Below are 20,978 nucleotides of genomic sequence, written 5' to 3'. Positions count from 1 at the left end.
AAACAGAAAACAGAGATTAGGGGTTAAGGGTAGCTAGTGTGACAGTCAATGTATATGGAGCTATTCTGGGATAAAGTGACAGTCAGTGTAAATGTAACTATTCTTGGATATGGTGACAGTCAGCGTATATGGAACTTCTCTGAGATAAAGTGACAGTCAGTGCATACGGAACTATTCTGGGATATAGTGACAGTCAGTGTATATGGAGCTGTTCTGGAATAAAGTTACAGTCAGTGTACATGGAGCTGTCCTGAGATAAAGTGACAGTCAGTGTATATGGAGCTGTTCTGAGATAAATTGACAGTCAGTGCATACGCAGCTGTTCTGGGATAAAGTGACAGTCAGTGTCTATAGAACTGTTCTTGGACATAGTGATAGTCTGCGTATATGGAGATGTTCTGAGATATACTGACAGACAGTGAATATGGAGCTGTTCTGGTGTAGATGACAATCTGTATATATGAGCTGTTCTGAGATAAATTGACAGTCGGTGTATACGAAGCAATCCTGGGATAAAGTGACAGTGTATATGGAGCTGCTCTACGATATAGTGACAGTCAGTGTACATGGAGCTGCTCTACGATATAGTGACAGTCAGTGTATATGGAGCTGATCTGAGATATGCTGACAGTCAGTGTATATGGAGTGTTCTGGGATAATGTGACAGTCAGTGTATACGGAGCTGTTCTGGAATATCAAACTGTCAGGCTCATTGCTCGGAAAATGCTCCAAAGTGGATCTGACGAGGGCCGTGTCCAAAGCAAATATTTGCTGCCACAGATACTGGGGATGCATTGGGGCAACAAGTGCAAGATGTCATTTTGAATGGCTAAACATCTATTGATGAGTAAAGAGGACCCCTAGGGAGATACTGTAGGAGTCCATCCAGCTCCACAGATCTTGGCAAATGCACATTGAAGCACTTTCTGAGCATTGAGCCTCACACACACATAGCAGTGTCGATATACTTTGTTCTGATTGGCACTTCTGCTAATGGAACTCTTGTGTTGTAGTCAAGTGCAGCTGCAATATCAAAATCACAATCTTCTGATACCATTCAAGATACGTCAAGCATAACCAAGGTAAACACTTCAGCTCCCGTAGTTCTGTTTTGCTGTGTATAAAGGCGAACATGTCTTTGTTATCTCCCAGCTTTCAGACTGGAATAATGATACACTTTTCTTCAATTACACTCTTGGGCCAGGAAGCACAGGCAGGTAAGCAGAAAGGCACAATCGTGACACAAGAGCAAAGGGAATCACATGGTAACATCACATAGCAATCCTGAAATGTTTAGCACCTGTTTTAACCCCTTAACATCCACAAGCATTTTGATTTCCTTTACAGCCACATTATATTATATGCAACATAGAACCATAGAATGGTCATAGCACAGAAGGAGGCCATTCAGCTCATCGTGCCCATGTGGGCTCTTTGTAAGAGCAATTCAATTAGTCCTATTCCCCTGCTCTTTCTCCGTAGCCCTGCAAGTTTTTTCTCTTCAAGTATTTATCCAATTCCTTTTTGAAAGCCATGATTGATTCTGCTTCCACCACCCTTTCAGGCAGCACATTCCAGATCATAACTACTTGCTGCGTTAAAAAAGGTTTTGCTCATGTCACCTTTGGTTCTTTTGCCAATCACCTTAAATCTGTTCCCTCTGGTTCTCGACCTTTACACCAATGAGAACAGTTTCTCTTTATTTACTTTATCTAAACCCTTCATCTATATATATATCTTATATTAATCTCTGATCATTCCATTCGCAACCCCTCAGATAATGAAGGAGTCCGAGCACGCATGCAGCAAGACCTGAACAACATCCAGGCTTGGGCTGATAAGTGGCAAGTAACACTCACGCCCGCAAGTGCCAGGCAATGACCATCTCCAACAAGAGAGTGTCTAACCACCTCCCCTTGACATCACCGAGTCCCCCACCATCAACATCCTGGGGATCACCATTGACCAGAAATTTAACTGGACCAGCCACATAAATACTGTGGCTGCAAGAGTAGGTCAGAGGCTGGATATTCTGCGACGAGTGACTCACCTCCTGACTCCCCAAAGCCTTTCCACCATCTACAAGGCACAAGTCAGGAGTGTGATGGAATACTCTCCACTTGCCTGGATGAGTGCGGCTCCAACAACACTCAAGAAGCTCAACACCATCCAGGACAAAGCAGCCCGCTTGATTGGCACCCCCATCCACCACCCGATACATTCACTCCCTTCACCACCGGTGCACCGTGGCTGCAGTGTGTACCATCTACAGGATGCACTGCAGCAACTTACCAAAGCTTCTTCAACAGCACCTTCCGAACCCGCGACCTCTACCATCTAGAAGGACAGGGCAGCAGGCACATGGGAACAACACCACCTGCACGTTTCCCTCCAAGTCACACACCATCCCGACTTGGAAATATATCGCCGTTCCTTCATCGTCGCTGGGTCAAAGTCCTGGAGCTCTCTGCCTAACAGCACTGTGGGAGAACCTTCACCACACGGACTACAGTGGTTCAAGAAGGCCCCTTCTCTCCCATTGTCCCAGTTGATACATTGCTGGATATAGGTATATTCATAGAATAGAATCATAGAAAATTTACGGCACAGAAGGAGGCCATTCGGCCCATCCAGTCTGCGCCGGCTGAGAAACGAGCCACCCAGCCTAATCCCACTTTCCCACATTTGGTCTGTAGCCCTGCAGGTCATGGCTCTTCAGGTGCACATGCAGGTATTTTTTAAATGAGTTGAGGGTTTCTGCCTCTACCACCCTCTCAGGCAGTGAGTTCCAGACCCCCACCACCCTCTGGGTGAAAAAAATTCTCCTAATTTCCGCTCTAATCCTTCTACCAATCACTTTAAATCTATGCCCCCTGGTTATTGACCCTATCTGCTAAGGGAAATAGGTCCTTCCTATCCACTCTATCTAGGCCACTCATAATTTTGTACACCTCAATCAAATTACCCCTTAGTGTCCTCTGTTCCAAGGAAAACAACCCCAGCCTATCCAATCTGTCATCATAGCTAAAATTCTCCAGTCCTGGCAACATCCTCGTAAATCTCCTCTGTACCCTCTCTAGTGCAATTACATCCTTCCTGTAATGTGGTGACCAGAACTGTGCTCAGTACTCAAGCCGTGGCCTAACTAGTGTTTTATTCAGTTCCAGCATAACATCCCTGCTTTTATATTCTATGCCTTGGCTAATAAAGGAAAGCATTCCGTATGCCTTCTTAACCACCTTATCTATCTGTCCTGCTACCTTCAGGGATCCCTCCAAGGTCCCTCACTTAAACATAGAAAATAGGAGCAGGAGTGGGCCATTCAGCCCTTCGAGCCTGCTCTGCCATTCAATATGATCATGGCTGATCGTCTATCTCAATACCATATTTCCGCTCCCTCCCCATACTCCTTGATGCCTTTTGTGTCTACACTTCCTCTACACCTCTCAGTATCCTCCCACTTATTGTGTATTCTCTTGCTTTGTTTGCTCTCCCCAAATGCATTACCTCACACTTCTTTGGATTGAATTCCATTTGCCACTTTTCTGCCCACCTGACCAGTCCATTGATATCTTCCTGCAGTCTACAGCTTTCCTCCTCATTATCAACCACACGGCCTATCTTTGTGTCATCTGCAAATTTCTTAATCATGCCCCCTGTGTTTAAGTCTAAATCATTAATGTCTACCACAAAAAGACAAAGGACCTAGTACCGAGCCCTGCAGAACCCCACTGGAAACAGCCTTGCAGTCTCAAAAACACCCGTCGACCATTTCCCTTTGCTTCCTGCCACTGAGCCAATTCAAGTATAAACATTTATATTAATCCCTTGCTGGGATGTGCTATTCATATTATGTTGGCTCTTAAAGACATAAAATGCTGGTAGTTGCAACAGATCCGAAAATGACAACAGTGCTATTAAAAATCAGTATTGCCATTGTCAGAAAGAACCACCTCACTGTCAGTTCGGGGGAAGCACAACAGGTAAGCTGCATAACAGGATCCATACTGTGAAGTAAAAGGAGAAAGGTGGCCATCATAATTGACACTACATTGCAATCAGAACTTCTTACAGCTCAGCGGAAGACTGCATTGATTAGCTGCTGCTTCTCTTACCTTCCTGGATGCAATTCCACATCATCAGGGACTGAATCTTCTGCTGTACCCTCCTCCTGCTCGCCTCTTCGTGGCCGAAGCTCATTAGTTTTCTGCATGCTGATGTTCCTACAGGTGGTTATAATATGAACTACACCAGAACAATCTTGGACACCTTCTCTGAGGAATCCTGTAAGGCATCTGCTGATTGGCCAAGACATCAGAATAATTGCTTGAGGAAGTTAATTGGCTGCTCAATGAGCACACTGGCACTTGCATGGCTGTTCTACCCTCATGCCTGCACACTACAGAATGGTCTCATCAGCCATAGTCGCGGGGGAGAACTGGAATCACTCAGTAACCATCTAATCAGCTTCCTGTTCCCATGGGAAAGTTGTGTGATACAGGATATAAGACTGGGTTTTACAATTAAGGTAGGGCACAGCTTCAAGAGATGGAGCCTAATGGCTATACTACACCCATGCAAAGTTAACAATTTCATAAAAGCTGTGGTGCTGGCTGTCTGCTGCTTACTGTGAAATTTAATGTAGAAATGAGCATCTCTAAGACCAGCTACTTGTATTTTCATAACATTGCCTGCCTCCACCCCTGCTTCAGCCCATTTGCCACTGAAACCCTCATCCATGCCTTTGTCACCTCAAAACTTAATTATTCCAATGCACTCCTGGCCAGCTTACCAACCCTCCACCCTCTGTAAACTTCAGCTAATGCAAAACTCTGCTGCCTGTATCTTATCCCACAACAAGTTGTACATCATATCCATCCTTGCTGACCTACATTGGCTCCCAGTCCCTCAACACCTCCAATTTGAAATGTCATATTCTCATCTTTAAATCCCTCCATGACTTTGCCCCTCCCTACCTCCTCCAGTGTGAGAACCTTCCTTCCCCCTGAACTCTCCATTCCTCTGAATCTAGCCTCTTGAGCATCCTCCTCTCTTCGCTCCACCATCGTCGGCCGTTTTCAGCCACTTAGATTCCATGCTCTGGAATTCCCTCCCTAAATCCCTCCACTGCTCTAAATCCCTCTTCTCCTTAAAAACCCACCTCCTTAACCAAGTCTTTGGTCACCCCTCCTAATATTTTCTCTTTGGCTTGGTGTCCATATTTTTCTTATGCCTCTGTGAAGTGCCTTGGCATGTTCCTTTTTACATTAAAGGTGATATGTAAATGTAAGTTGTTGTTCTTAACCCTATGGATGTAATGCTGTATGGAGGAATGCTGACTCGTATTGGGTCCCTCGTAGCAGCCTGGATGGGTCCTGAGCTATAGAAATTCAGAACTGTTACTAATTTAAGAGCAGAGGCCAGGCTGTGCAAGTTGAAGAATGAACCTCCAGGATCATTTCATCCTCGTTGTATGAAATGGTACAATTTAATAACACAACTCAGTAACCATATCCATGGTTAACCAGCATCTCTGCATGCACTGGTCTTCTGTGAGTGCCAAGTAAGTTTTTCTCACTTTCTGAATATGTTTCGGTTGACGTCTGATTCCAAGGGTAAATAGTCTTCTGTGAAATTATCTTGCCCTTTCAGCCCACAATCTCTGGCCACTTTTTGTATTTAAAAAGGAGAGGGCTGCAAGGGAACACTTTCAATTGGTTGTTAATTGGTGAGTTAGGCAGGAATTAAGAGTTAGACAGGAGTTAACTGTTGAGAGTAACAGAAAATATAGATGGGGGAGGCATTAGATATAGTTTATATCGTAAGGAAAGGGTTAATCAGACTGTCTTGAAGTCTGCTAATGTTATAACCATGACAGGCTTGCTTTATTTTATATATATGTATGTTTATTTTACTTGCAGTGATCACTGAACTGTTGAATTCAGACTGACCTTAAAGCAATGGTCAGTTTAAACAATCAGCCAAATTAAAAGACATCCTAGCCAGAGAGCTTTAATTAGTTGATAACAAGCTCTGCAGAAGAGAAACTATGTACAGGCAGTGAAGCTTCTTTTGTTCATTCAGGCCTTGAAGATAAGGGCCTGCCAGAGAAACCTGTCTGAGTGTGAGACTGTATGGCGGCCCCTATCCTATCCATCTTCCCGGCTTCACAGGGAAGCAAGAGAGGTGTCACATCTTTATGATGGCCAGGTTTCATTTCAGGCCGTTGAAGACAGGAGACATGTTAGAGAGGTACATAGACATCATTCTGCTGTCTACTTAATGGGCAAGACTATATGTTTTAACCATCAATTCAGGAAGTTATAGTTCCAATTAATTCTTGAAGCATAACATCCAATTGTGGGATTGAAATATACTCCAGGGACCGTTAATTCCTACAAGGCCACATCTGTGACAGGATGGCAGACAAGCGATAACATTCCCTGCAGGCCGATAGTTTAATCGATTAATTTCATCCATTTTGGTTGTGCTCTGTAACTGTCTTTCAGCCTAATTGACAGATGTAATCAGAGTGAAACCATCAATAAGATAACAAAGTTGGGGGAGTTCTATTAGGCAATGCCATGGAACATACGAGTTGTTACACACAAGTGGTGAAAAAAGGGTATGAAACGTGGGTGTTGGGACAGATACTTTGGAATTCGATTAAGATTTGATCCGCAAGCACATCGAGCTCGGAACTGTAACGTGTTTAGTTTCTCTTGCTAAAAACTCGCAAGGTTTCGCCGTAAGTGCTGCTATTAAGTGTATGTTTAATTATTGTTAATAATATTTATTATTTTATGCTTAATAAATATGTGACATCTGATATTTAATGCTGTGACCCCTATTATTTTGAGGAGTAAATTTTAAGTGAGAACATCCTTCCTCTAACACTACCGTTCTCTGATTCTCCAGAATCAATGGGCTCGATTTTAGGATGGCCGAGCGGGTGCATTCGTGGCGGGGGCGGTGGGGGGGCGGGCTCCGAAAATTGGGGATTCCCGGGGCGGGTCCGGAGCCCGGCTCCAACCCGCCCGTTTCTGGGTTCCCCAATGACGCGCTTAGATGTGTGCGCAGCCCCCGCATGCAGGACTTCCACCCGTAATTAAAGCCGGCGGGATCCCAATTAAGGCAATTACTATGATACTTCAGGTCGTTATTAGGAGACCTGATTTGGAGGATATTTTAGGAGGGGTGGGATTTTCATCCAAACTGAGCGTGTTTCCCATACTGGGGGAAACACTCCCAGTTGAAATGGACGTGTTGCAGCCACCAGCCTGTGGCAGCTGCAAAGGTCCATTTGACAGGTGGGGGTTGAGACCCTCACTCATTGCAGCAGGCTACTCACTTTGGACAAAGTTTGGCCTGCACCACCCTCCTCCTAACACAAAAGATCACCAACTTGTAACCTCAACCCCGGTGTGCGGACACATTTACCTACCTTACGGACCCCCTCAAACATACATCTTCTGGATGGGGGCCACCATAGCTGCGTCGGAGGATGAACAGCATCACCAGCCTTGCCGGCCATGTCGTCCACCTCTGACACGTGGAGCTCCACAAAACAGTGCTGTGACACAGCCACCTGCGCAGCAGGAGGGAGGGCAACCGCAGAGAGAGATGCGTCGCAGAGGGCACTATCCTCGCCACAGGGTCTACAGACCGAGGTTCAGCTTCCTGGACCTCTCTGAGGAGCAGTGCACATGGAGGCTCAGTGTCACTCGACATTAGTCGTGGACAGCTGCTCCCGGTTGGCCTGAGCACCATCTTCTTACCTGTCGCTGTCAAAGTCACCACTGCCCTCAACAACTTCTCCGGATCCTTCCAGGATGCCTTCACGTCCCTGTGACAATATTCCACTCATGCAGGAGTTGGACTCCTCCATCCTCTGCGCGATTGTGGAGAGTGCGCGTGGCAACTGTTCCAGTACCTCGGTAATGTGCTGCTGGCCCTCGATGACTCTCCTTTTCATGGCTGGCCCCCAGCGTTCAGCATCTTGGTCCAGCTGAGCAGAGCCTGGAGAAGAGTGCTCCCACTGACGCGGACTCTCCACGGTTGCCCCTGCCACCAGGGTCTGCTCGTGCTCACATGTGCGTGGTGACTCACCATGTGCAAGCCCAACTGCGCTGGTGGATGGCTGGCCCAGATGTGACGATGCACCCTCAGAGGCTGGCAGGTCCTCTGGGGAATCGCCCTCCACAGTCACGGTGCTCGCAGATGGCTCTACAAGAGAATAGAAAGCAATATTAAGCATGTGGACAGATGTTGAGATGCTGCAGATGCCAAGTGATGCTAAGATCATTCGCTATCACGAGTGTTAGATTTCTGTCACCAGCCGCTTGTGCACTCCCAGTCTCGGCGTCCGCCACGGACAGGCACTCCAGCGTCCAGCTTACTTCCAATGCCTGCTGCTCCGCATCTGTTAAGACCACCTGGTGTGGCGGGCCCCCTCCGGTCCTTGCCCTCTTCCGGGCATTCTGGCATCTCTTCTCCTATCAAGGCAAAACACAGAAAGGCGTGATTGAGTGATGGTTGCATGGTGACCCGCTGCATGCATTGGTGTGGGTGGGGTGACCGTGAGGGAGATGCATGAGAGGGTGCGTGTGCAACATAGCCATGAGATTGTATGAGGATTGGGTTGCGTGATAGTGTTTGAATGGGAACTGGGGCGGTGAGTACGTGCAGGCAAGGTAAGGATGATGGTTGAGTGGATGTGAGGAGTGATGCGAGATCGTTGTGGTGGCAGTGCAGAAGGAGTCGTGTGGTGGTGGAGGTGATGTGGAAGACGGAGTGTGGGAGAATGCGTAAGTATACTCACTTTGGCTGACCTGGTTAGGTCATTAAATCGCTTCCTGCACTGGACCCAGGTTTGGCACACATTGCCTCTGCTGCTGACCTCCTCGACCACCTCCAGCCAGGCCTCTTGGTGGCAGAGGGATGCTACCTCCTCCAATCAGATAGGAACAGAATTTCCCTCCTCCTCCTCACCCCATCGAGCAGCACCTGGAGTGAGGAGTCAGAGAACCTTGGAGCAGCCTTGCCTCTGGCTTGCTCCATGCTCCAAAATTGGTTCTTTGCTGCAGGAGGAGCATTGGAGGACTGCCCCTTTAAATAGGGCTCCTCCTGCTGACAGCCTGTGATGCGTGTGCGCAGTGTGTCCGCTGCACAGGTCTGGAACGGGAAACCCAGAAGCACTCCAATAAGCAGGTTACGACAATAATGTTAAATCATTATATAAAATAATCCGTGCTATATTTCTAGAAAAGTCAGAATCAGTTATTAAATCATCTGCTCGTCGCCGAGGGCCCAGTTTTGGTTGAGCAGCATGAAGTATATAGCAACTTATGTATTATTTGTGTTTATGAACAATTTGAAATATTTAATCTAGATTGAACCTTGGAAACTATTCCAACTGTTCTTGGATGCTGAATAGCATTGGGGCTAAAAGCGTTCACTTTGCGTGTCCCAACACCCAAAGTTATTTATGCGCAAATCGCACAGCAACTCCAGGCGAGAGCAGATGTGCAGTTAAACATGAAAATCCGGAAGTTGCTGTCCCAGTTACATCATTCCGCCGTCAGCTTCACAAAAACAGCATCACGCTGTCAGACTCACCATTCAAATACATTGAATGGCGTGAAGTTGCTGTATTTGCATGGTAGATCTGAACTAAACTTGCCACAGAAAGTTAGGGCTTGTCCTTTTCAGTCTACGTACCCTTTTTAGCGGCGTGGTAAGTCTTAATTACTGCCAAACAACCTCTCTGGCACTGAAAATTAACTTTTTCAAGCATGGAGTCTCATGCCTTCAGCTTTTAATTGTTGTTGGAGATTAAAAAAAAATTAAATACATTTTAAAAAATGTTTTCTATCTATTTTATTTCTCTCTCTTAATCCAATCTTTCCTTCCCTCTCTTTATTTCACTTTCTGTACCTGATTTGACATTGAATTCACTATTCTAACTTAAGTTTCCTGGTTCAGACTTTGCACTGTTCATTAATGAATCTTCAATCTGATTGGTTAAGGGGATAAACAGTTGCTTGTCCTGTTCACACAGGTCCCAGATGCCCTGTAGAGAGCGCCGTACCGTTTGGATCTCTAAATTCCAGCAACTCTGAGCACATAAACTCATGGAAAGCATATGGGCAAGGGTAAGTCTAACGATCGGCAAGTGCCTTTCGTTCGCCAGCTACAATAAATTCTGGCCCATTGACTCCCGATCCCCTAACACTTGAAATTTAAAATTCTCACCCATGTGTTTAATTCCCTTTATGGCCTTGCCGTTCCCTATTTCTGGAACTTCCTCCAGCCCTACTCCCCCATTTTTCTGACTCCGGCCTCTTGTACATCCACTCTCCTTTTGCTCTACCATTCGCAGCCATGCCTTCCACCACCTAGGCCTCACAATCTGAAATTCCCTTCCAAAATCTCTCCGCCTCTCCAACTCCCTCTCCTTCTTTAAGAGCCTCCTTAAAATCCACCTCTTTGACCAAGCTTGTGGTCACCCCCTGCTGATCTTTACTCCTTTGGCTCAGTGCTTATTTTTGCTTATGCATGTGTGAAGCGCTTTGGGACATTAAAGATGCTATGAAAATGCAAGTTGTTGTTGTTGCTTTCAAGAGACCTCAAAGTAGCGAATATAACCCCACTATTCAGGTAGCAAATGTAACCCCGCTATTCAAGAAAGGAGGGAGAGAGAAAACAGGGAACTACAGGCCAGTTAGCCTGACATCAGCCATCGAAAAAATGCTGGACTCCATTATCAAGGAAGCGGTAACAGGGCACTTAGAAAATCATAATATGATTAGGCAGAGTCAACATGGTTTTATGAAAGGGAAATTGTGTTTGACAAATTTTTTAGAGTTTTTTGAGGTTGTAACTAAAGGGAATCGGTGGATGTAGTATATTTAGATTTTCAAAAAGCATTAGAAAAGGTGCCACATAAAAGGTTGTTACGCAAGATAACAGCTCATGGGGTTGGAGGTAACATATTCGCATGGATAGAGGGTTGGTTAACGGACAGAAAACAGAGAGTAGGGATAAACGGGTCATTTTCAGGTTGGCAGGCTGTAACTAATGGGGTACCGCAAGGATTGTGCTTGGGCCTCAGCTATTTACAATCTATTTTAATGACTGAGATGAAGGGACCGAGTGTAATGTATCCAAGTTTGCTGATGATACAAAGCTAGGTGGGAAAGTAAGCTGTGAAGAGGACACAAAGAGTCTGCAAAAGGATATAGGCAGGTTAAGTGAGTGGGCAAAAAGGTGGCAGATGGAGTGTAATGTGGAGAAATGTGAGGTTATTCACTTTGGTAGGAAGAATAGAAAAACAAAATTTTTTTAAATGGTGAAAAATTAGTAAATGTTGGTGTTCAGGGAGACTTGGGTGACCTCGTACAAGAAACACAGAAAATTAACATGCAGGTACAGCAAGCAATTAGGAAGGCAAATGGTATGTTAGCCTTTATTGCAAGGGGGTTGGAGTACAAGAGTAAGGGAGTCTTACTACAATTGTACAGGGCTTTGGAGAGGCCTCACCTGGAGTACTGCATACAGTTTTGGTCTCCTTATCTAAGGATGGATATACTTGCCTTAGAGGCGGCGCAATCAATGTTCACTGGATTAATTCCTGGGATGAGAGGGTTGTCCTATGAGGAGAGGTTGAGTAGAATGGGCCTATAATCTCTGAAATTTAAAAGAATGAGAGGTAATCTCATTGAAACATATAAGATTCTGAGGAGGCATGAAAGGGTAGATGCTGAGAGGTTGTCTCCCCTGGCTGGAGAGTCTAGAACTAGAGGGCGTAGTTGCAGGGTAAGGGGTCAGCCATTTAAGACTGAGATGAGGAGGAATTTCTTCACTTAGAGGGTTGTGAACCTTTGAAACTCTCTACCCCAGAGGGCTGTGGATGCTGAGTCCTTGACTATATTCAAGGCTGAGATAGATAGATTTTTGGACTCTAGGGGAATCAATGGGTGTGGGGATCGGGCAGGAAAGTTGAGGTTGAAGATCAGCCATGATCTGATTGAATGGCGGAGCAGGCTCGAGGGACCGTACGGCCTACTCCTGCTCCTATTTCTTATGTTCATATTTTCTTAAAGTTTATCTTACAAGAATACTTTGCACAATGATACAGTTTACTAAGACAATTTGTGACGCATTAACTTTCCTCAGTAAAAGCAAGTTTTAAAGTGTTGTGAAGAATTCAGTAGGAAAGAAATTCAGCATGAGAGAAAGAATACTTCGATTGTTTGTAGCAAATGTTTTTTTATGGCACCCATTTATAATGGATTATCATTGGACAACTCCAGAAGCTCAATCCAGTAGTAATTCTCTTGTTAGCAATCACAATCTTGAAATGCTTTGTTATTTAATATTACATGAAGTTCTCTGCCTCTGAACATATATCCATGTTACTAGGGATATAGTTCCCATTGTCAAGACAGTTCTTTAAGATATATATTAATTTTTGTTCTTGGAACGGTTTGTCAAAGGACCTGAGAAGCTGTTACTGGTAAAGTTCCTGAAAATGATAATTTTATTGCAAGCTTTTTATATATACCAATAGTAGCTTCAGAACATGATAGTGGTGTTACTAATGACAGCACATTAATGAAACACAGGATGAAAAACACAATCAGCTAAAACATTAGATCAGAATGATCAGGACAGACAAGGGAAACCATTCGGCCCATATAACTTATCCTTCGGAGGAGCCTTGAAAGTGGATGCTGCAAGGAATCAAAGGCTAACGTTTTGGATCTTTGCAGTAAATAATTGAGTAATCCACCATTATGACCTATTTCTTTTTTTAAATATGACCTGAGTTAGGTTAGATTAGTTTAATATTCACAGATTTAAATATTGAAACGTTTGTTTATATATAGGTATTAGAGTTGTAAATACACAGCAGCTACTTAACTATTTTAGCACTTATAAAAACTCTATTATACATTTGAAATAACTCCAATAATCAGCCTTCACTTTCCAATATTCCCATAAGTTTCTTATTAATGGTCAGAATTATTCTCCATTGTACTTTTATTTGAAACATCTGGGCAGTCAGCATGGCAGAAAATCTGTGTTGCCATGTGATCAGCACTGCAGAAAATTTCGGTTACATGAAATAATTTTCCAGCAACATGCATATCTACCTCAAACTCAACAACAACAAGGGACATTATTATTCAAATTAAATGACATTATTCCAAGCATGATTAAAACCAGCACAGCAGTCATAATTACATTAATTGGAGTTACTATAAAAAGAAACTTAATTTTCTACAGTGAATCCCTACGTTGATAGGACCGCCTGACTGCAGACGCAGTTTTAAATGGTTACCATGGGAATTTAGAATATTTCAGGTATAAAACTCCAAATTAATAATCTGAAGAAGGACAGAAGTCCTGAAAACTAGTGCAGCATTAGGATATTTTTTCATTCTTCTTTCTGTCTTTTAAAATTATGTCTTTACTTATCTCTGACTTTACCGGATTCCCAAAGCTAAACATTATTCTTCATCCAGGAGGATGGCCTGCCCCCAGAGCTCTGTTCTGTTTTCTAATGCTGTTCTGTGATCAGATCTAAAGAATTGCTGAAGAGCCCCCAGGGCGGTTTTGCTTCTGATCTTCCTTCCATTTGTGTGAGGTAGTACTTGGCCTTCACTTCACCTCGATGGCACTGCAGAAACTGGGAACTTGTAACATGGAGAACTGATGCTTTCCCACATCATGGCACTATTGATTCCTTTGCTGCTCATGCTGCCCTAGTGTTGTCTTTTCTCGATTGCATAAAGCCACTTTAACAGAAAAAAGTTCCTTAACTCTTACTCACGTTAAACAAAGTGCTATTACATTACCCCCCAGAATGACTAAAATACAAATTAATCAAATTATTTACTAGTAAGCCTGACTAAAATGAATCCTCTCAACAAGTGCGACAAGGAATATTTGAAGTGTTGATGGCCCAGAAATTGCTCCGAGCAGCGAACGAACATAGATTTATTCTTGCCCACAAACAGTCTTTACTGCATGAGGTTTCTCTAATTCAAAGCTGAAAAGAGTCCAGTGTTAACTCCAACGGAGCTAGGACCATGTGAGCGACGAGAGGATCGCCCTCTCCCCTCGACTAATCAGATTGCAGCATTTTGACAAGCTGCGAAGGGTCAGTGGCCTGGATTTTAACTTGGAACTGGGAACTCAGCGGGTGGATGGATTTGCACGTGGGGAACCTGGAAGTCAAGTGTGCATGTTTACATCTGCAATCGCAACTGAATGACGCGATTTAAAGCCCATTATTTAAAGGGCTAGTCCAAGAATGGATTTTGAAGGAGAAATGGAGTCCAGGAAAGCAAAGGCTGCCCCTAGATTTAATGATGCCCCCCCTAGATGTACTGCTGGCTGCAGTGAGACCCAGGAGGGAGGTAATGTTTCTGATGGATGACAGGAAGAAACCTGGCTCTGTAGCTAAAAATGCTTGGCTGGAGGTGGCAGAAGAGGTGAGCAGCAGGAGCACAGTGTCAAGGTCTTGGGTTCAGTGCAGGAGGCATTTTAATGAACTAATCAGGTCAGGAAAAGTGAGTACATTTGCTGATTCACCCACATCCTGTGTTGTTCAACGCCCCTCACCCCCACCCTGTCACTCTGTGTTGGCTTGCCTACCCCATCACATTACTCCTCACACCTACTTAAGTGTCAGTAGCAGCAACCATCCTTCACTTTCTATGAACTTCTTCAACTGCCCATTTATTCACCCACCACTGCCACTCACCCCAATCTGATGCAATGTGATGTATCTGTCTGATAGTCACCCTCTAATGCATCTCTTTCATGGTCAGCCTCACTCAAAGTGATACATTCATGGGGTGAATACATCACCTTCAGTCACTCACAGGTCTGTTCTTTCTCCCCTTGTAGGAGAAGAGAGCGCAAAGCACGAGGGAGAGGAGCAGAACTGGAGGTGGTCCACAACATAGCAGAGGTGACAGATGTAGAGGAGGAGGCCATGCAAATAAGTCGGACCGTCGCATGCCTATCCATCAGAGATGGAGAGACTGGCAACCCACAGATGGCTGGTGACAGAACTTTGACATCTTTCACACACATGATGAATTGATTTTATCAATGATTGAACTGTGCCAGACCTCAGCATGGTCATTGGAAAGATTGTCACTTTTGCGATGAATCATTAATATCACTTTCTGTTGTCTTCCTGGGCCTTCACGTCTTCACGAGGAATTAGCTGAAATGGAAGAAAGTGATTCCTCAGAGGAGCTCATTCCTTCTGAGGGTGCACCGTCACAGGGCACACAGCCATGCACCAGTGCTGATACTTGCACTTTGGTGGGTTCTGTTCGACAGTTAGTTGGGTTGTCACCTCATGATTCACCACTCACAAGTGTGCATGAGCAGACAATAGTGGCAGGGGCAGCTGTGGAGAGTCCGTGTCGGGAGACACACTCCTCGCCAAGCTCTGCTCAGCTGGACATAGATGCTGAACCCTGGGGACCATCCTTTAGATGGAGAATAATCGAGGTGCTGCAGCAACTTTGTGAGGTAATGGAAAAAGTGCCACACACACTCTCCACAATAGCGGAGAGGATGGAGAAGTCCAGCTCCATCGCTAGTGGTTTGTTGGCGCAGGTAAGTGCGAGAATGTCGGTGATGGAGAGTATGGTAGCCTTCACTGAGCTTCAAGCACGGCCCTCAAATAAGTCCATGCAGGCCATGACAACGGCTGTGCGGACTCTGGATGCCAACATGTCTGCCGCCTTAAACAGGCAGACAGATACATTTGCTGTGGCCTTACAACGCGGCACATCTGCTCAGCAACCTGCTGGCCAGCAGAGCGGTGGGCGCGATGCTGCGCTGGCCCAGGAGAGGGATGATGACGAAAGGGGACGTGGAAGTGGTGACTCCACTCAAAACATTCCCACGTGTTACCCGCTGCCCCCTCCTCAACCAGTACCCACAATGCTGCCTCCCCTCCCAATGACCGAGTCTGCCCCTGCACTGGTGCAGGTGGAGCAGTCTTTGGTTCCAAAACCCAGAGGTTGTAGGCCAAAAGCATCTCAGCAGTCAGGTCAGGGATCTGAGCAACCTGCCAATACTTCTGCTGAAGCCACAGGGGATGCATCATGTAGAAGCAGTAGAAAGAGAAAGGCTAAGCAATTGTAATTCACCAAGGGTGTGCTCAAGGGTGTTTGATGAGCTGTCATGTTGTTAATTTATATATTTTTATGTTATGGCACATTCAATTATCACTACCACTGCCATGTTGTGGCCATTATTGAGTCCCTTTTGTGAATCTGCCCTTTCATGTGCTTCATCATGAAAGTCAAGACTTGATGCCACCCATTGGGTGCGTATGCAATGGGTGTATGTGTGGTTGAAGGACTGTTTTTATGCAAAGGGTAGGGGGGGTTTGGTGGTGATGGTTGTTCCAGGCTGCCTGAGTATTTCAAAGTCTTCAATTTGCACATCTCATTATGAGAACCTGTTAGAGGTGAGGGAATTTGTGGCATCACGGACAGGAATGTTCACGGCTGCTCTGATGGTGAGTTCCCCATCTTCATTTTCCTCCTCCTCAGATGGACTGTGGAATTGATCCATTGAGCCCCCCATCCTGATCTTGTTAGTTTGAGGGGCTCCAAAGTGTCAGTAAATTTGTCTGAACACAAGAATTCTCAGTCTCAACAAAGCAATCTCAGTCTAAACGCGAAGAACTCCCAGCTAAAGGTTTGTCTGAGAGAACTGAGTGCCCAGTTGCAATCCCTCATCTTTTATTGCACTGTGTCAATCACTGGTTTAAAGGGTCAAATCAGCTTCGGCTGCAACTCGCCTCTGTATCAATGGTGTGTTTCAGAAGCCACGGGAGACACATTCAGGAGCAGTTAAATCCGTTTCTGTTGCAGAATCCACAAAAAGTAACGTAGCTAATGTGTTTCAACTACCTGAATTGACCCTTTAAATATTGGCCTGCTGGCTTTAAATGGAGACGGGTTATCTGGGCTTCTGTTGTGCGTGCACATCCTAACGCGCCTGGGCTAAACCCGGAAGTGGGTGCATTGAGCTGGGATGCGGTCCCCCTCCAAAAAGCTGCTACTTTAACCTCCCACCTGCCCTCAACCCACCCGTTCTTGGGGGTTGAAATTACCCCCCCCCCCATGAGTCAAAACCACAAAGTGAAAGTTAAAAAATTAAAAAATCTTGTAAAAACAGTTAGACAGTGAAATAAAAAGGTAAGAAATATTGAATTAAAAGATAGAGATAAAAGAGACAGAAAGAAAAAGTAAAAAAATTAATTTAAAAAAAAAATGTCCAGCAACTCTTAAAATCACAATTAATGAGACTTCATACTTTTAAAATTTAATTTTCAGTGCCAGAGAGGTTATTTGGCAGTCATTAAGACTTACCATGCCATTAAATCTTAGTTTAGAGTTGATATTTTTGAGTGCGCCTGTATTGTGGCGATATTACTTAATTTCCAGCTGGGCAGGAGAGCAAGTTGGCACTGGTCCATTGATTCCAATGATTCCAGCTGGCGAACTCCCTTTAACGGGAGTCTGTCATATACCAGGAAGAGCAAGTTCTGGATTTCCATGCTCAACTGCGCATATGTGGACGCCGGAACTTGCTCTTCGATTTCACCACTAATAATGGCGCGCTTACCATTGTTTTAGAAGCAATTTATCGGCCAATGTTTCCTCTGTGATAGACTTGGAAATCTGCCAAATAGAAACTGCTACCTAAAAAACTATTGAGATTCATTATGATTACCCAGGATGCAATCAAAGAACAGTTTTTAAGCAACATTTTTATGAATGAACAGCAATAATTACATCCTGCTTCAACCCTCCTCATCAAGCAAATTGGTGGGGCTTTCTTCCAAGTTATGGTTTGCGATATGAATGGATCAGCTGTGTAGATATTACATAGAATTACATAGAATTTACAGTGCAGAAACAGGCCATTTGGCCCAACAAGTCTGTGCTGGTGTTTATGCTCCACACAAGCCTCCTCCCATCCTACTTCATCTAACCCGATCAACATATTCTTCTATTCATTTTCTCCCTCATGTTCCCCTTAAAGGCATCTTTGCTATTCGCCTCAACTATCAATTAATAAATCTTTGAAGGTTTAAATGTAAACTGAACAATGTTTTGAGGAGCTTTTTAAAAGATTTAAAAATATAGGGAAAGAAATGAAATATATATTTACTTTCAGATTGCTATGGAATGGCAATAAAAGTGGAGACTAAATGTTATGATGTTTTGTATGGTCTGTGACCCATATCATGTTATCCTGTATTACACAGATAGGAAGTTCCACAGAGTTGCTTCTGCTCCACTGCCATACCTTTGCTGGCAGTGTGGCGGAAGCTCCCTTTACACGTGTAAACAGGGTTTCCACTGGACCTCCAGTGAAGTTACAATGGTGGACGGAAGTAGCTACAAGGACATTCTTGGCCATGGTTGATATTTTTGACATAATGTACAGTGTAAAAAAATAATTTTATAAAAGCGGCAAATTTGGTGGGTGTGATTTTCCTCAGTTGTGAAGTATGCCTGTTTTTCATTCTGCTTCAGTCAGGTTTTATTCTCTCTCTGCACGTCTCTCGGAACTGAATATCAGATTCTGTCAATCTCATTCTATGATCTTCACCATCCTTGCTGTTGCTCTGCAGAAATTTTATAATGTGTGTGTTGCCTTCGCTCTTGCTATCCATTCAGCCACTTTCTGTGGTCCTGTTGCTTTTGTATTTTATAATTTGTAGGGGACAGTTTTAGCTAAGTAATTTTGATGCCAATAGCTGAAGGTAAAAGGATTTTTGTGCCCGTAATTTCCTATTAACAAATTCTTCTGTGAAAATATGAAGCTCATGCCTCCCAAAGTGACCCTGCTGTCTTTTTTCTTTTGTGAAGGTATGTGCTAGTTAAGGTATGAGGCGGGTGAGCCCTGGGGAATTATCTTGTATGGCAACATTCCTTTTCATTGTATGGTACAGACTGAAATACAAATTTTTATTAAAGATTAGCTGTACAATATTTGCCACTGAAGTTGCATATTAAATGAAAGCACATTGATTCATTGTGGACCAACTGAAAAATGCTTGTCTGGTTCAGCTTTGCATGTTATTTTCAGTGTCAATGAATATATGTTTGTAGTATTACCAAATAATCAACTTGAAGCAGTAATATAATTGGCATATTATGATATAGGGTTATATCTATTGTAATGTGTAAAGTCCATGATAGTAAGAACTTGATTTTTGCTATTACAACAATCATAAACCATAATAATTATTATAATCATACTGGAAAAAGCAGAAATTGGAAAATTAATTTCATACAAGATGGGAATTATCTAGCTGAGAGAACAAAGCTGTAGAAAGCTAAATTCAGTTCTGTTGTGTATCTAATTTGATGTCTGTCCAGATATCATTTGGTGAAACAATTCAAAGTTCGAGAATTTACACAAACTGTTTTACGATAAACAATTGACAAATGCATGAAAGCTTAAAAATGGGTAAAGTATTAGCCTAGGTTAAACAGGGTTACCTGGGTTAGGCCACTAGATTAGAAATTATACTATTATTTAATGAAGTATATATGTATTAATTTAGTTATCAGAACAAAGCTATTCCTTTACAAATCCCCTCGTAACAAAAGAGTATGGTATGTTTTCCAAGTAAATCCTTATTTTGTAGATGAAAATGCATACAGAAAAGTAATGTTCTTATTTATCTATAGGCACGCAAGTGGCATTTATTTCTTACTCCGGTGCTTACCACAGGGCAATGTCTTCAAAGCTGTGAAAGAGCAAGTATATAAAAAAGGATAGAATAAAAAGAGTTTATTTGGCCCATCTAATTTGTTCTTACCACAGAGTGTGTGCAATTTGTCCTATCATGGATATATTTATATTTTCTGATGGAAGATTCAACACTGTTCCTGCCTTCTCAGGAAGCTGAAATGCTGCAATATGTAAACATATAGCCTGCATTAGTCATCTTTGAACAGTTTCTACCATTACCTATCATTCAAGTTGGAATTTATTCCACCATATTAAATGATAATAGAGAAAGGTGACCAGAATTTAAAGATTCCTAAGGATTCAAATAAATTCACCCGTCTGATACTAATGAGTATCAGAAAAGTTAGGGCTTGTGTTACCTTTGAGTGACTGTGACAACTTTTCTGTGCATGCTGAAAGGAATACCATAATACATTGAGATTTGCAGGTATGCAGACATTACTTTTGATTAAATTCAAGGCATCATTGTTTTCTAATTTAAATGATAAAAGAACTTCTAGTTTCAAAAAAAGAGATGGAATGTAACCTTTCTTATCTAACTGTACTTTTTTGAGTGGAAATATAAAATCACATTAAATCATGTGTTTTGGGATTTCCTGAGGTTGTGAAAGGCACTATATGATTCAAGTTCTTTCTTTCTATATAAAATTTGGTATTCTTATAAATCCCTTTCATTTCATGTAAATTAACAAAATGAAGTGTGTATTTGTTTCCCTCCTTATCCAAAGCATTTTTGTCACATAGAAGGAGATCTCTACTGAACTACGGGAAATAAATAACTTTATACTCTCTATCAGCAAGCTTCATGGCATTTATAGCTCCTTCCTGTTCAACACGCAAAGGTAATTACTCACAGGAGTTGTTTGTCTTCAGGTTACCAGAGAATCCAAGCAACATAATTGCAAGGACAAAACAGAAATATTGGATAATAATTATTTGCAGACAGATTCTGGGACAGTGTTGTGCAACCTTTGGAATAGTTCATTGTCAACTCACAGTTCTGAGTTTATATCATACAAAAAATGAAGTTCTTCATTTAATGCTTGGCAAACATTCCAACCCCAAAATTACACAATCCTATAGAACAACATGATTCAAAGCACACTGAAAATTGTTCAACAACACATTTTAACGTAAGAAAAAAAACCTGTAACAGTTCC

Source organism: Heptranchias perlo, chromosome 12, assembly GCF_035084215.1.
Source record: "Heptranchias perlo isolate sHepPer1 chromosome 12, sHepPer1.hap1, whole genome shotgun sequence".
Lineage (NCBI taxonomy): Eukaryota > Metazoa > Chordata > Chondrichthyes > Hexanchiformes > Hexanchidae > Heptranchias > Heptranchias perlo.
This window is presented reverse-complemented; position numbering follows the sequence as displayed.